This window comes from Panthera pardus, unplaced genomic scaffold (assembly GCF_024362965.1).
Source record: "Panthera pardus isolate Hobbes unplaced genomic scaffold, ASM2436296v1 HiC_scaffold_24, whole genome shotgun sequence".
Classification (NCBI taxonomy): Eukaryota; Metazoa; Chordata; class Mammalia; order Carnivora; family Felidae; genus Panthera; species Panthera pardus.
In genome coordinates this window covers 72,766,594-72,782,362 of record NW_026526810.1, presented here as the reverse complement: position 1 = coordinate 72,782,362, position 15,769 = coordinate 72,766,594, and the positions used below count along the sequence as shown (strand labels likewise).

General features: G+C 37.6%; 1 non-coding gene across 1 annotated transcript; it reads left to right on the top strand.

Moving 5' to 3' along the window:
• The first annotated feature begins 15,034 nt into the window (after positions 1 to 15,034).
• On the top strand, positions 15,035 to 15,165 carry LOC128773354 (small Cajal body-specific RNA 20). The gene has a single exon (XR_008417619.1). It is a non-coding gene; the product is annotated as a small Cajal body-specific RNA 20 (non-coding RNA).
• The last annotated feature ends 604 nt before the right edge of the window (positions 15,166 to 15,769 follow it).

The following is a 15,769-nucleotide window of genomic DNA, read 5'->3' as shown; positions in this document are numbered from 1 at the left end:
GCTTTCCTCCTCGTATTCACTCCATATGCCACAGAAAACAGGACAAAAACACTTCTGGGACCAATAGTCATCAGCTCACACACAAGAGCCAATACAAAGTGTGGCAGAAGAGCTCCTAGAGCTTCCTTTGAAAGATTCTTATCATAAGCAATGTTACTGACAAGAACAATAAAATGCCTAGAAATAATTTTTTTAAGTATAGGATATGTAAAAAGTTGGACACCATAAGTGATTTCAATATTTGCAAATGGAAGATGAATGTTTAAGAATAGTTTAGAAAAAGAAGAGTAGCAGAGGCCGAGAGTAGTCAATGTGTGTTACCAGGTAGTAAAACCTAACACAAAGTTACTTTGATCAAGGAGTAGTAGGGAAAAAAATTATTAGTATAAAAAAGATAAATACATAGAGAATCCAGAAAAATTCAACTGTACATAGAATATGAATATAAAGGTGGCATTTCAGTTTAGTGGGCAAGGAATATTTTCACTCACAAATTAACAAGAAATGGCAGTAACTGGCTATCTGGAAGATAAAAAGTTAGATCTCAACCTCGGTAGAAAAATTCTACAAGAATTATAGATTGAAATATAAAAAATATAACAAAAATGTGTTGGGAGAAAAGTTAGAAGAAACTGTTACTTTAGGTTAAAGAGATTTCCTAAAGAAAGAAGGAAACTTAGAAGCCATAAAATAAAAGATGAATGTGCCATGCCAAAATGTGCCACTTTGGCATAAAGATTATTTTGAACTGAAGGTAACTGAGAAGCAGACATGGGAAGAATTCTCTGCCTTCTGTCATCTAACAAAAGCAGGGCATAAATTTCCCTTTGTGAAGATGTTCCCCTCTTCCCTGTACCAAAAGAAGAATATCCCTTATCAGTGGAGGTGGAGATGGCATTGATGAGTCCGCATTAAAAAGCCTCATTAGGGGGGCGCCTGGGTGGCTCAGTCGGTTGAGCGTCCGACTTCAGCTCAGGTCACGATTTCACGGTTCATGAGTTCGAGCCCCGCGTCAGGCTCAGGGCTGATGGCTCAGAGCCTGGAGCCTGCTTCCTTTCCGATTCTGTGTCTCCCTCTCTCTTTGACCCTCCCCCGTTCATGCTCTGTCTCTCTCTGTCTCAAAACTAAATAAGCTTTAAAAAAAAAAAAAAAGCCTCATTAGGGGTGCCTGGGTGGCTCAGTCGGTTAAGCGGCCGACTTTGGCTCAGATCATGATCTCATGATTTGTGGGTTCAAGCCTACATCAGGCTCTGAGCCTGCATCTTGCTTTTGATTCTGTGTTTCCTCTTTCTGCCCCTCCTCTGCTTGCGTTCTGTCTCTCTCTCAAAAGTAAACATTTTTATGGGGTGCCTGGGTGGCTCAGTCGGTTGGGCATCTGACTTCAGCTCAAGTCATGATCTCACGGTGGGTGGATTCAAGCCCTGCATCAGGATCTGTGCTGGCTCTGTGCTGACAGTTCAGAGCCTGGAGCCTGCTTTGGATTCTGTGTCTCCTTCTCTCTCTGCCCCTCCCCAACTCATGTTCTGTCTCTCTCTGTCTCTCAAAAAAAAAAATAAATTTTTAAAAAATAAAAAAATAAGCATTTTTAAAAATTAAAAATAAATAAATTACATTAAAAGACTTACTAAATAACTTTTATCTACCATTAGTTTCCCTTATATATTTACCTCCCTACAATATACCACTCCTAGAAGCCCACACTCCTCTTCCTTTGCCTAGTCATTTCACAACCTACTGCCCTTCGTTAAAACAGTATATAAGCTCTGAAGCCTAACCACTTCTTTGGGTTTTTACTTTTTTTTTTTTTTTTTCTTGTGGACCCCCTGTGCATGTAAAATTAAAAAGAAAAAGTATATACCTTTCCTCCTGTTAGTCTGTCTTTGCCAGTTTAATCTGCAGGACTCCAAGTTCTGAATATAAGAGGGTTGGGAAAAAAATCTTTCCTCTCCTGCAAATACAAATGACTATGTTACAGTTTAACGTATTTAGTTGGCAAGATTCACCATAAAACCTCAAGAGATAAATTAAAGACTGTGATAATATTTATAATATATACGATACAGGTTAACAACTCTAATTTAAACAATTTTTATAATTTGATTTTTTTCAAAAAAGTTAATCACAATGGGCAAAAGAAGTGACCAAGTAATTCACTGAAGAAGAAATGAAAAAGGACAATAAACAAAACAATACTCAACCTTACTACCACCCAACCAAAATTTTCTTGGACTGGCAAAAGTTAAAACAAATCATAACATCCAACACCTGGAAGATGTGGTGGTAAAATATGTATTCCCATCTACTGGTTGCATGCACTACTACAACTCTTTTGAAAAGTAACTCTTTGACCAAATTTTCTCAACTTTGGGATTCTCCTATAGAAATAAACATGCACTGCTAATTGGAAAGAACTGTTCATCAAGAGGGAGGTGATTATATAAGTTAGGATACATCTATGTTATCAAGAATTTTCACAAAGCTGTATATTGCTTTGCCCCCAAACCATTGCCTCCAAAGTTAGGGCTATTGAAGTCTCAAAGACACACACACACGAAAATGAAGACTGGTATTATTTAATTAGAAAACTAATAATTTTCTTTCTTTTTTTCTTTCTTTTTTTGTGCTAAGTCTTCAAAATTGGTAGACACTTGACCTTTGAACAACATGGGTTTGAACTGTGCAGGTCCATTTGTATGTGGATTTTTTTTCAATAAATACAGTATAATACTCTAAATGTCTTTTCTCTTCCTGAAGATTTTCTTAACATTTTCTTTTTTCTAGTTTACTTTATTGTAAGAATATAGTGTATAATACATAAAATATAAAAAATGTGTTAATTGACTGTTTATGTTCTCAGCAGGGCTTCTGGTCAATAGGAGGTTATTAGTAGTTAAGTTTTGGTGAATCAAAAGTTACATGTGGATTTTTGGGGTGCCTGGGTGGCTTGGTCAGTGAAGCGTCTGACTCTTGATTGAAGCTCAGGTCTTGATCTCAGGGTCACGAGTTCAAGCCCTATGTTGGGTTCTGTGCTGGGCATGAAGCCTACTTAAAAGAAAAAAAAGTTGTACATAGACTTTTGACTGTGGTGGGGAGAGGGGAGAGGTCACTGCCCTTAACCCTCGCGATATTCAAGGGTCAACTCTACATTTTATACTTACATCACATCTCAACTGTACTAACCATATTTCAAGTGTTCATTACTCACATGTGACTAGTGGCTATCAGCCAGCACAGTTTAAAATACGTCACAATTAGTCCTTCTGAAGAATACAGGCTATCATGAGACTATTCCCAAAATTCTATTTCTCTAACATCTGACAAGCATTTGAAAGTATGAAATAGAAATAATTATCTCCCCAACTAACTCTGTATCTTAACTATTCCTGCTCTTCTGTATTTACCTCAGATTTGTTGTTTCCACTTTCTTTTTTAATGGACGTTTTTGTTCTTACCCTCTGTGTAAGAGGCTTTCCATAGGTTGTCTGTTCCATAGGCTTTCTTCTATGATTCTCAGTAATTTTCAAATACTTTAGAATATACTTATTTGCAAAACAAATTAGTTCATTTAATTGATCACCTCTTGTGTGCAAGTCATAATGAGAACACTGTAACAAATAAGTATATGACAATAAGTATATGACATATATACATATGTCAGCAGTACTAATAAATTTCTGTGTGGAGTTTTCACTATGTAACCAAAATACTCCTTATATTAGGTTGCCTGGCCAGTCTTTTTACATCAATTTTTGAACTTGAATCAGAATGCATTTTAGGACAAGTAGGCTGTTTGCTACCAAACAGAATTCTTTCCCTCAATGTCTCACTCACATAAATGTTTTGATCTAAATTTTTAATCTAACTGTGGTTTGCTGTCTTTTAAGTCAAACACACCACCTCCTGGCAGCAGGAAGTACCACCCAAAACAGCAATTTCAGGTTTCTTGTTTCAGGGTTGTTTGGATAATAAGTAGGTTTATTAACAACAGTGATTTGGAATGATACCATTCCCGCTGGGTAACTGCATGATTTCAGCAAGAAGGGCTCAAAGTTTGCTTGCAGCCATTATGAGACATGGTTTTTTATATGGGTTAAAGTTATGATGTGTTTATGTTAGCATTCCTCCTCTCCATGTTGGTGATTCAAATGGTTGTCTGGATTGCTTTTTTTTTAATTGCTGTCCTTTGGCCTGAAGTGTTTACATAGAAATCAGAGCCTTTTTCCAGTTAAGAGTAACTCCACGCACTGGTAATGCCACCCAGAATAAATCAAGTAATGAACAACATGTTTGAACTGAATCTTAAAAATTCTTGGATACAATTGCTGGCAATCAAAACTGTTTTCAGTTTATATTGTGTACTTTGATTTTTTAATCCCTCCCAGAATAGTTGAGGGAAATGACTTCTCAAGTGAGTTGATAAAGTGAGTCAGTTATAATCAGCCTGGTCCTCACCTGCATGTTTTGATGGGGATGGAAGAAAATTTCAAAAGTCCGGAGCACAGAATTGCCATTTAGGAGGCAGACACTTGCTTAAAGCCTAGCTTAGACTTTATGACTGCTCTTTAGGGAAAATTCTTCAAGGAGACCAATGGTATAGTGGTAAGAACTAACACTAACTAACACGATAACTAAGTGGCCTTTACATCTAGACAGGCTGGGATTTAAATACCAGCACCATTACTTACAAGCTGCATATGAAGGACCCAATCCTCTGAGCATTACTGTTGGTTTATAAAATGTAAATCATAGTAACTACTGCACAGGTATGTTGTAAACTTTAAATGAGAGGCTATTTTAAAGGTAATTACAATTAGGCAAAATGGGCACAACATATAGCCAACATAATCTTCCTTCTCTCAGTAGCATGAAGCATTCCACGTCCAGTTTCTTGAGTCTGGCGGTCCACTTAGAATCACCCAGACTTGCCTCCCAAGTGGATCTTCACCATACTCCTTACCTCTTCCCTTAGAGCCTGTGATAAATTCCTCAGTGACTTGCTCTCTACTTTCCACCTTGGCAGCTAACAGGAAAAGTTTATCCTTGTTAATATAAAGAGTGAATGCATTAGTTTTAATAAACTCTATCTGTTGCTCAAAAGGATAGTGAGAATTTGTGGGTAGTCAAATATGATGTTTTTGGTATGTAACTCTCCCTCCTCCTTTTTTCAATAATTTGGGTTTACAAGTCTGGTATCTCAAGAAGCAGTTCACCTCTTTTCTGGTGTTTGTACGGTAATAGATTTAAACCTCAGCACGTGGGCAGTGATTATAATGCTCAATCAGATTTCTCAGAAACGAGATTAATGAAGGGGATATATGATAGGAAAGGAGAAAGGACACTAACATTTATTCAGTACTTTCCACATTCCAAACACTGGGCTAAAACTATTCAAAAGTTGATTTACCTAATCCTGACTAATAAAATAGGTAATGAAACTTAATGCAATTAAGTAATTTGCCGAAGGTCACAGTAGACAGAACTGTTTACAGACACAGTAAACACTGGTATTTAAACACAGCTCATTTGCATACACAGGCTGTTCTTTATCCATCACAGCATTTTAATTCACACACCCCATGAGAGATATGAGCAGCTATAAAAAAGCCTGACATTAACCTAAAACAATCAGTGAATATTATAGTTTGCCTTTTATGGGAAAGTTGTTTTCTTATCTGCAAAATTGTGGATGTTAATTTGGTAAAAGACCTTAGATATCATCTATTCTCTAACCCATAGCATGTAAAATCCTCCCAACTTTCTAGGCCTTTTGTAAAACATGTATTCAAGAGAACTGAGGAGAAAAGAAAGCAGTCCAGAATTCCCCTTGAGTAGAAAAAGTTTGGATCTCAAATCAAGCTCAAGTTTTCTGCCCATTTAATGAAGTTATCTAAAGATTTCTTTTTCTAAGAGGGGCATTCATGTCTAAATTGAGCCCTGATTGATGTCTGGCCTCATTTTACCAAGGTGCAATCCCTGCCGCATTTCAGGTAGTGGCCAGTATGCTTTTGTAGTGCAAATCCCATACCACATGTTCGTTGAAGACCACTTGATGATATATTCTCTACTAACATACTCCCAGGAGTTGTCAAATAGCGTGGTAACATTTTGCCATCACTGGCACAAGGAAAGGCTATCTGTAGTATTGAGATGCTTAGATAGATTTAAAGCCAAAGAGAGAGGTAGTGTAACTCATTTGTAAAATCTGTGGCAGCGAGACAATCTCCAAATGTACATTATCTGCTCCTTAGAGCTCTTTAAAGTTGTATTCCTGTAAATAATTGGTTACAAAAGCTAGTTCCTATGAAAGCACCTTAATTATTATTTCAGCAAAGATGGAAAACTCCATTTCTATCATAGAGATGATTTGATAGGGGAGTTTAGATTTATGGCTGTCTGGCCTGTTATGTTGTTTACCATCTAAATATTCACCTAATGATTGAGTTCAGTTACCCAGGAAACCTTGGGTTTCCTTGATTCATTACAAGAAACTGTTGCCAAGGAATGCTGAGTGTCTCTCAAAGGAAAATGTATACAAACCCATGAGTCAGTAAGATTGTATGATTTAGTCAATCACAAGTAAATTACAGCCAGGTGTTAGATTCATACCAGCAAGTGACTAAAAACACAAAAACTAATATTAAGAACAAGGGCTTTAAAAATCAATCAATCAATCAATCAATCAATCGCATTCTTTATTTGCAGACAACAAGATTGTCTATGTAAAATTCTGAAAGAATTTACAAATAAGCAACTAGAGTTTTACATGAGTTTAACAGGTTTTCGGATATACAATCAATACACAAAAATGAGCTGTATTTTTATATACTAGCAATGAATAATTGGAAATTGAAAATTTATAAAATTATCTGGATTAGGTAATAATTTCCGAGACTCAATACCAAAGCACAAGTGATAAAAGAAAAATTTGATAAACTGAACTTCATTATTAAAAAAAAATCTTTTTAACATTTATTTATTTTTGAGAGAAAGAGAAAGAGGGTGAGCAGGGGAGAGGCAGAGAGAGAGGGAGGGAGATGAAATCTGAAGTAGGCTTCAGGTTCTGAGCTATCAGCCCAGAGCCCCATGCGGGGCTCGAATTTACTGAATTTACGAAGTTATGAACTGTGAGAACATGACCTGAGCCTAAGTCAGAGCTTAACTGACTGAGCCACCCAGGGGCCCCTGAACGTCACCATTTTTAAAAACATTTGCACTTCAAAGAATACCACTAACAAAGGTAAAAGACAAACCCATAGGCTTGAAGAAAACATTTGCAAATCATATAATTTGACAAGGAACTTATATTCATAATATAGTAAGAACTTACAACTCAATAATAAGAAGATAACCCAATTAAAAGATGGACAAAAGATTTAAAAGAACAGTTCTCAAAGAAAAATTCACAAATCACTAAGCACACGAGAGAATGCTGTCATTAAACAGTAGGGAAGTGCCAATCAAAAACAACAAAAGATAATTACAAGAAATATAGCCACTAGAATAGTGATAAAACAAACAAACAAACAAACAAAACAGAAAATAACTAGTGCTGGCAAAGATGTGGAGAAAACAGAGTGTTACTGTGTCCCATGCAACCTGAAGACTACATATTTCTAACTCACTGACCTGTGGCCTTCAGCTCATAGCTTGATTAACTATAAATTCTTTGAGATTTCAACAAAACACTGACTCTGGAGAGACAAGGAACACTAACCACTGTTGCCAATGTGACCAATTGTTGGATCCATCATCCAAAGCTTCTATCAGTACGGTCATTCTAATCCTAGAGTTACTCTTGTGTATAATTTCACTCATGTACCCCCTCGCACAACAGATTTACAGAAACCTGTTTCCCCTGTCACTTATCAGGTCCGTCTAGTAATCCCCTATTCAGAAGTCCCATGTTTCTTTCTTACTCAATCCCTCATCAAACATTATATTCAGAATAGTAGTAAAGACCCACAAGCTTACAAATGTACTTTCTATTGGCCAAATGGAATCCCTAAATTAACTACTTACTGTAAAAGTTCTATTATGGCCTTTGCAGAATCACCACCTCTAAGCTATTTTATTGAGAAATGCTTCAACTCCTCAGATGGAGATTATCAGACCCCCATTTGTAACACAGTATGTCAATATAAAGAATGTTTCTTGGGGTTTGGGAAAATTAACTGTCTGCCAAGTCAGGAGGAAGAAGTCAGCTCCCTCAGACAAACTCCCGGTTCAGAAATTTAACACCTATTATGCCTAAAAATACCTCTATAAATCTTTGGGCAGGTACTGTCTGCACGCTCCCTGGATGTGTTTTTGGCTGTGAGGATAATAAGAGGACCTCATGGGTTTATGATTGTTTGAACAGTGGGACAATGGGAGGCATGTGCTTGTTAGCATTTATCACTCCCTTCTTAGTACACAATAAGTCGAAAGTGGCCCCCTGGACTAGCTCAAATTATTTACCTGGGCTACTGGGTATCTCCCTGGAGAAATACCAGGTGGAGATGAATATTTCTTTGGATATACTCTGCTCTCTGGTAGGGAGTTGCAATTCATAAACATGTGTTAGAAAATGTGTCTAAAATGTTAATTCTTATTGCTAACAAAACAGTAACTCTCTTGCCATTCTGCAAAAATCTTTGGACTCCTTGGCTAAAGTGGTATTAGACAACAGAATAGCTCTAGACTATTTTTAGCAGAAGAAGGAGGTGTATGTATAGTAGTCAACTCTTCTTACTGTACTTAAAATAACAGCTATAAGCAGGTTGAAACCAGTATAGACAAAATTAGACAGCAGGCCATTTGGTTGAAGGAGACCTTACATTACACCCCTCTGCTTCAAAAGGGTTGATTGGTTTACCAGCCTTTTTTTTTTTTTTTTTGATCCCTCTAGTATCAGATCTATTTTAGAAGAAATAACTGATACTTACTGGAATGTAGTTAGGGGAAAAACAATAATGTTATGTGTCACTAGATTATGCAAAATGGTGTCCAAAGTTGTAGATAAAGAACCGCTTCTGATATCCAGCCCCCCTCACTTAAAACAAGGGACCAAGACTTCCATCCTACACCATGTCAAGACCTTCCATTCCAAAATCCCTTCTACACCCTGATTCAGCTTGAAGTAGCTATGGAAGACAGACCCATATTCCCCATATTCCATAGAAATGGAATGAAGGAATGACAATCGGGATTTGTAACTGTGTCCCAGGCAGCCTAAAGATTACATATCTCTAACTCACTGACCTGTGGCCTCTATCTTATAGCTTGACTATGATAAATTCTTTGAGATTTCAATAGAACACTGACTCTGGGAAACAAGAAAGCAGAGGTTCCTTGGAGATTAAGGTTGACCATGCTAAAAAATAGCCTTCCTTCGTGCCAGCAAGTCTGCTTGAGACCATACTGAGAATGATTAACCGCTATACCACCACTTCCCCTGCTTGTGGAACGTCACTACTTCTCTGTGTCCCCCTCCACCCCCCCAAAAAAAACAACTTCCCTGCTTGATCTGGAACTTTGGAGATGGTCTTTGGACATTAGTGTGCCACCTCCCCAGGTTGCTGGCCTCCTGAAAAAAGGAGCAACCTTTCCTTTCCAACCAACACTTGTCTCTGGAGTATTGGCTGTTCAGGCACAAGCTGCTGAACTTCAGTTTCGGTAATAAGAACCCTTATGCGTTGCTTGTGAGAATGCAAAATGGTGCAGCCTCTTCAGAAAACAGTTTGGCAGTTTCCTATAGGGTTAAACAGAGTTATCATATGACCCAACAATATTAGTCCTGGGAATCTCCATAATAAAAATGAAGTATGGGGGCACCTGGGTGGCTCTGGGTTAAGGGTCCAACTCTTGGTTTCGGCTCAGGTAATGATCTCACAGTTTGTGAGTTTGAGTCCCACATCGGGCTCTGTGCTGACACTGCAGAGTCTGCTTGGGATTGTCTCTCTCCCTCTCTCTCTATGCCCTTCCCCTGCTCTCTCTCCCTCTCTCTCTCTCTCTCCTTCTCTCAAAATAAATAAATAAACATTAAAAAATGAAGTATAGGGGAGTCTGGGTGGCTCAGTCGGTTGAGTGACCGACTTCAGCTCAGGTCATGATCTCACAGTTTGTGAGTTCGAGCCCCGCGTCAGGCTCTGTGCTGACAGCTCGGGGCCTGGAGCTTGCTTCCGATTCTGGGTCTCCCTCTCTCTCTGCCCCTCCCCCTCTCATGCTCTGTCTCTCTCTGTCCCAGAAAAAAATAAACATAAAAAAAATGAAGTATGAATGCTCACAAAGAGACTTGTACACAAATGTTCATAGCAGTATTATAATCGCCAAAAAGTAGACACATCAACTGTTGAATGGATAAACAAAATTTAGTGTATCTACACAAATAATGCTACTTAGGAATTAAAAGGAATGAAGTGTTGATACATGCTATAATATGGATGAGTCTCAAAAGGATTATATTCAGTGAAAAAATAAGATATAGAAGATCATATATTTTATGATTCCATTTATGTGAAATGTTCAGAATAGGCCAATCTATAGAGACAGAAAGGGATCAGTGATTGCCTAGAGCTATCAAGAGTTGTTGGGGATTGACCTCTAATGGGCACAAGTTTTCTTTGTTTCAGTGATCAACTGAATCAAAATATCCTAAAATTAGATTGTACTGATTTTTGTACAAGTCTATAAGTATAATAACTGCCATTGCATTGTAGACCTATCATGAGCAACTTTTATGGTATGTAAATTACATCTCAGTAAAGCTACTTAAAAATAATTATAACTTTTGTGGTTTTGGATAAGTGTTTTCTGAAAAAACAAGTCATGTCAATAAAGACAAAGGAATAATAAAGTTTTTTTAATGAAGACAGAATAGTAAAGTCATATTTATATAGACAGTAACTTATGGCATTTATGGTTTCAGATTTAAAAGCAATACATACCTTTTTAAATCATAAACACATCAGATACTTAAAAATGTAAGGCAAGAATTAAAATATAGTGTGTGATAGAATGAATGCGTTCTAGATGAAGCATTCAGAGAGGACTTTTATGAAAACAACTTCTATTTATTTTATTTTATTTGCTAAATGAGAGATATGAATGATAAAGAGGAGCCAGTTTTGTGAATATGGCGGTGGGTGTGGGTAGAAGTTTGGGAAGAGCATTTCAGAAAAGGAAATAGCTAGTGCAACTGGGGCTATTTCTTAGTTAATATTTCTCTAAGGCCCTACATTAACTCTTTAATATCCATCTCTCCAGACACCCAAACAGTGCATTTCTCTAGTTCCTGTCAGTGCTCAGCAAACTCTTGAATGTATTGATCTTCCTTTAACTTTTAAAAAACATCTTTATTGAATTATAATACGAACACCATAAAACTCACCCATGTTAGGTATACGATGTAATGATAGTGTATTTACAAATTTGCTCAAAAATCACCACAATCCAATTTTGATGAGCTCAAAAAGAAATCTTGTAAATAATGTGACTCCTCCTCATACTTCTCTCCTTTTTTTCCTTTCCATCTCTCATCAACCAAAGGTTGTTGAAAACTTTTTCACTCTTCTGCATTGGCCCACTGACCAGTTGTTAGGAACCACTATTTTACAGCATTTTCCAACACTAAAACTTTGTGATTCTCTAACTTACCCATTCTTTCATTGTGCTTTTCTTTCTTTCCTGAACTTCCTAACTTATTTTCTAGTTGACAGAGTAGGCGCCAAGGGTAGGCTTGCCCCAAGATGGGCACTTTGGCAAGAAGATCATTCTGAGCTGAAAGCAATTGAAACCTAATATCCTTAAGAGAAACTTTTGCTCCGTCCTTAACTATATAGAAGGATCTAAATTAGGGGTCTTTTCCAGAAAAAGGATTATTAGCAAAGATAAATTCTACCTGAGTGACCCCTCTGTATGGCAGGGCAAATATCTAATCACCAAACATTTACTCTTCTTATTGCCGTGTGAAGTGCATTTCTTTTCTCTGAAGTCCCACCCCCTCCCCTCTTCTCTTTAGTTCAGGATGACATATATACCTCATTTTGCCTGACTGTCTTTGGAATTTCCATGTCTGTGTGGATTCCCCATATATATGCTATTAAATCTAAGCCATGTCGATTTGATTCTTACTTCAGCTAGAAGAATCCTTGATGGGGACAGGAATTCTTGCTCCCACCAATGGCATTATCTTCATTACCTCTGGGAAAATTAAAATCTTATAGCAGAAATCAATGCAAGTTTTACTGTTATTAAGACTTCAGCTAAGTCTCTTAAGAATAAAATATTAGGGTTCTGAAAGGATGGAAATATAAAATCAGTGCCAAAACAAAGATGAAAGACTAAAATACATGCATGTATACCTAATCTCCTCCAAGGCCCCTTGCCACTTCCTCCAGACACCTAGTTCTGCCATGAGACTTTGTTGAGGATACAATTGAATGCACTGCATGAACATTTTCTTTTTCTTAACAGAGTACTAGTAAGCTTCTTCCCCTATTGGAGAATGAGGTCCTTAATCTTCTACACGTCCCCATGGGTGGCGGTGGCATAGAAGGGAACGCCCTGGTGGGACCAGAGGGAGTCAGAATAGTGGGGAAAGCTTCCTGATTCTAATTCATTTAGTAAATATTTATACTAGGCGTTTCAGACTCTGACTGTGCTCTGACTTTCTGACAGTGAAATTGTAGGTGAACAATGCACTGTAAAGAATTATAATTTGGTACATTTTGCAATAAATATTCATGAAATTTATTGTTTATAACATTCTGGAATAAAAGTTTCACTATGTTTCCATCTATTCAAGTAAATTAATGTCAATAGCCCTTGTCAATGTTTTTACAATGAAACTAAGCTTTTAAAAAACGATTAACTATCCACTAACTAAATTCCACACTTCCTCATTTGCCTTTTGAGAATAGTAAAGTCAGCAGGAGAGGAGTTTATTCAGGTTCCCTCCTGCTATCCCTCTCTTGCTTCCAATCAACACTTGCTAACATTTTGTTTGTAGAGAGAAGATATAAATAAAAATTTTCATTGAAGAAGAAATAATAGGCTTATTACAATAAAAATTCTGATTAGAAGCCAAATACATGGTGCTTTACCCCAGATCCTAATTTTAAATGAATTTTTAAGGCAGATTTTTCTAGATAGCTAATACATTAGATTGTCCATAAGAATTTATAGCCAAATATATGCCAGAAAAAGTCATTTATTTTTTACCTTAGTGTACTTCATATATTATCTTTTTCAACAGAGAGAGAGAGAGAGAGAGAGGGAGGGAGAGAGAGAGAGAGAGGGAGGGAGAGAGAGAGACCATGTGAGCAGGGGGAAAGGGGCAGAGGGAGAGAGAGAATCTTTTCTTTTAACTTTTTTTTAATGTTTAATTATTTTTGACTAAGTAAGAGAGACAGTGTGTGTGGGAGGGGCAGAGAGAGAGGAGAACAGAGGATCTGAAGTGGGCTCTGTGCTGACAGCAGAGAGCCGCACGTATGATCATGACCTGAGCCAAAGTCAGACACCCAACCCACTGAGCCACCCAGGAGCCCTGAGAGAGAGAATCTTAAATAGGCTCCATGTTCAGTGCAGAGCCCAATGCAGGCCTTGATCCCACGACCCTGGGAACATGACCTGAGCTGAAATCAAGAGTCGGTTGCTCAAATGACTGAGCTACCCAGGAGCCCTACAACAAAAACGTTTAAATGTGTAAAGCTGTGATTTTGATATGACTAAAAGGAAAATATCAAAGATAAAATTATTATAAAGATAATTATTAATGTTCACAACTGAGTTTTTTCTTGATGGGCTAGCAAGGTAATAAAAAGTACAAAAATCATAAATTCTATAATAAAGAATAAATAACAATAAACATTTATATCTATCTATTTTATAAAGTGCATTTTCTCACCTTACTTTCAGAAATTCCCTTCTCCAATCACTTCAAAATCCTTTAAAAGACTATTTCTTGGGGCACCTAGCTGGTTCAGTCAGTAGAGCATGGGACTCTTGATCCTGGGGTCATGAGTCTAAGTCCCACATAGAGCTTATTTAAGACTTTTTTTTTTTTTAAGAATATTTCTTTAATATCCAAGCATTATATCTCAATTGTATTTTAATAAAACTGGAAAAAAAATCCAAGCTATTAGTCTTGTTAAATCCATTTTTAACAGCCTCACTGAGGTATCATTGACATACAATAAACTGTATACATTTTATGTATACACCTGTGAGACCATCATCACAATCAAGATATTAACTTAGCATTAACATATCCATCTTCCCCAAAAGTTTCCTCTTGGACCCTTTTGTAGTCCCTCCCTCCATTCTTTCCTTTCCCACTGCCCTATTCTGTCTTTTTTTTTTTTTTAATTTTTAAAATGTTTATATTTATATTTGAGAGAGAGAGAGAGAGAGAGAGAGAGAGAGAGAGAGTACAAGCAGGGGAAGGGGCAGAGAGAGAGGGCTCTCATCTGAAGCCGGCTCCAAGCTCCAAGCTGTCAGCACAGAGCTCCACGCAGGGCTTGAACTCATGAGCCAAAGTCTGCTGCGTAACTGACTAAGCCACCCAGGCACCCCTGCCCTATCCTGTCTTAAGGCAACCACTGATTTGCTTTCTGTCACTATAGGTTTGTTTACATTTTCCAGAATTTTATAAGAATGGAATCATAGAGTATGTACTCTTTTTTATAAAGTTTCTTTCACTCAGCATAATTATTTGGAGATGCATCTAGTGTGTGTGTTTGTGTGTTTATGTATATTTCCTGTATGGATATACAATCTGTTTACCCTACTGATAGACTTTTGGTTGTTTCCATTTTCAGGCTATTACATATAAAGCTGCTACAACATTTATATGTAAGTCACAAGTATGGATATAAGATTGCATTTCTCTAGGATAAACCCCTAGGACATTGCAGGTGTATGTAAACTTTTTAGGTTTTTCAAAATGTTGTATCCTTATACATTCCATCAGCAGCAGTGCATGACGGTTAAAGCTCTTCTGTACCCTTGACAATATTTGGTTTGATTAGGCTTTTTTAATATTAGTTATTATAAGGGCCTCTCTCCCATGGGGCTGTGAGGGGTCCCTTTTCTCCTCAACCAGGGCTGGAGGCCAACATCAGTCCTTGAGGATCGTTGTGAGGGCTGCTGGGGGCTGGCAGCCTTGTTTTCCTGCCTTGGACATCTGTAGTTGCTGGGAGCCCCCACTTGGTCTATTCCAGGCATGCCAACTCCACAGCCAGACTAGGGGCTAAAGTGGCAGCACTGGGCCTCCAGCCTCTGGCTGTCCTTGGGTAGTGCCAGGCTCTCATGAGCTGCCCCTGGCCTGTAGCTCAGTCCCCTCCCTGCCCCTCAGACAGCACCTAACAAGAAAACACACCTAAACAGGAACATTCTTCTTTCACAAAGTTGTTTTGGCTATTCTTGATTTTTTTCATTTCCATCTGAATTTTAGAATAAGCTTGTTAATATCTACAAAACTCTGTTGGAATTTTGGTTGAGATCACGTTGCCTCTATCAATCAAATTGGGGAGAATAGATATTAACAACATTGGGTCTTCTGACTTGAATACAGAACACAGTATACATCTTCATATTGGCTCAGTTGTGATCATGTGACACTTGGTGTCATATACTACTCGTATTGCAAGATATCACTCGTTTATCAAGTTAAAATTGATCAGGAATGTTTGCCCGTCTTGCAGGACAAGTTACTCGCAATCCAAGCTTTTATTGTATATTGAAAAACAAGAAGAACCACTGTCAAACCAGAGTTCCATGCCTCATGAAA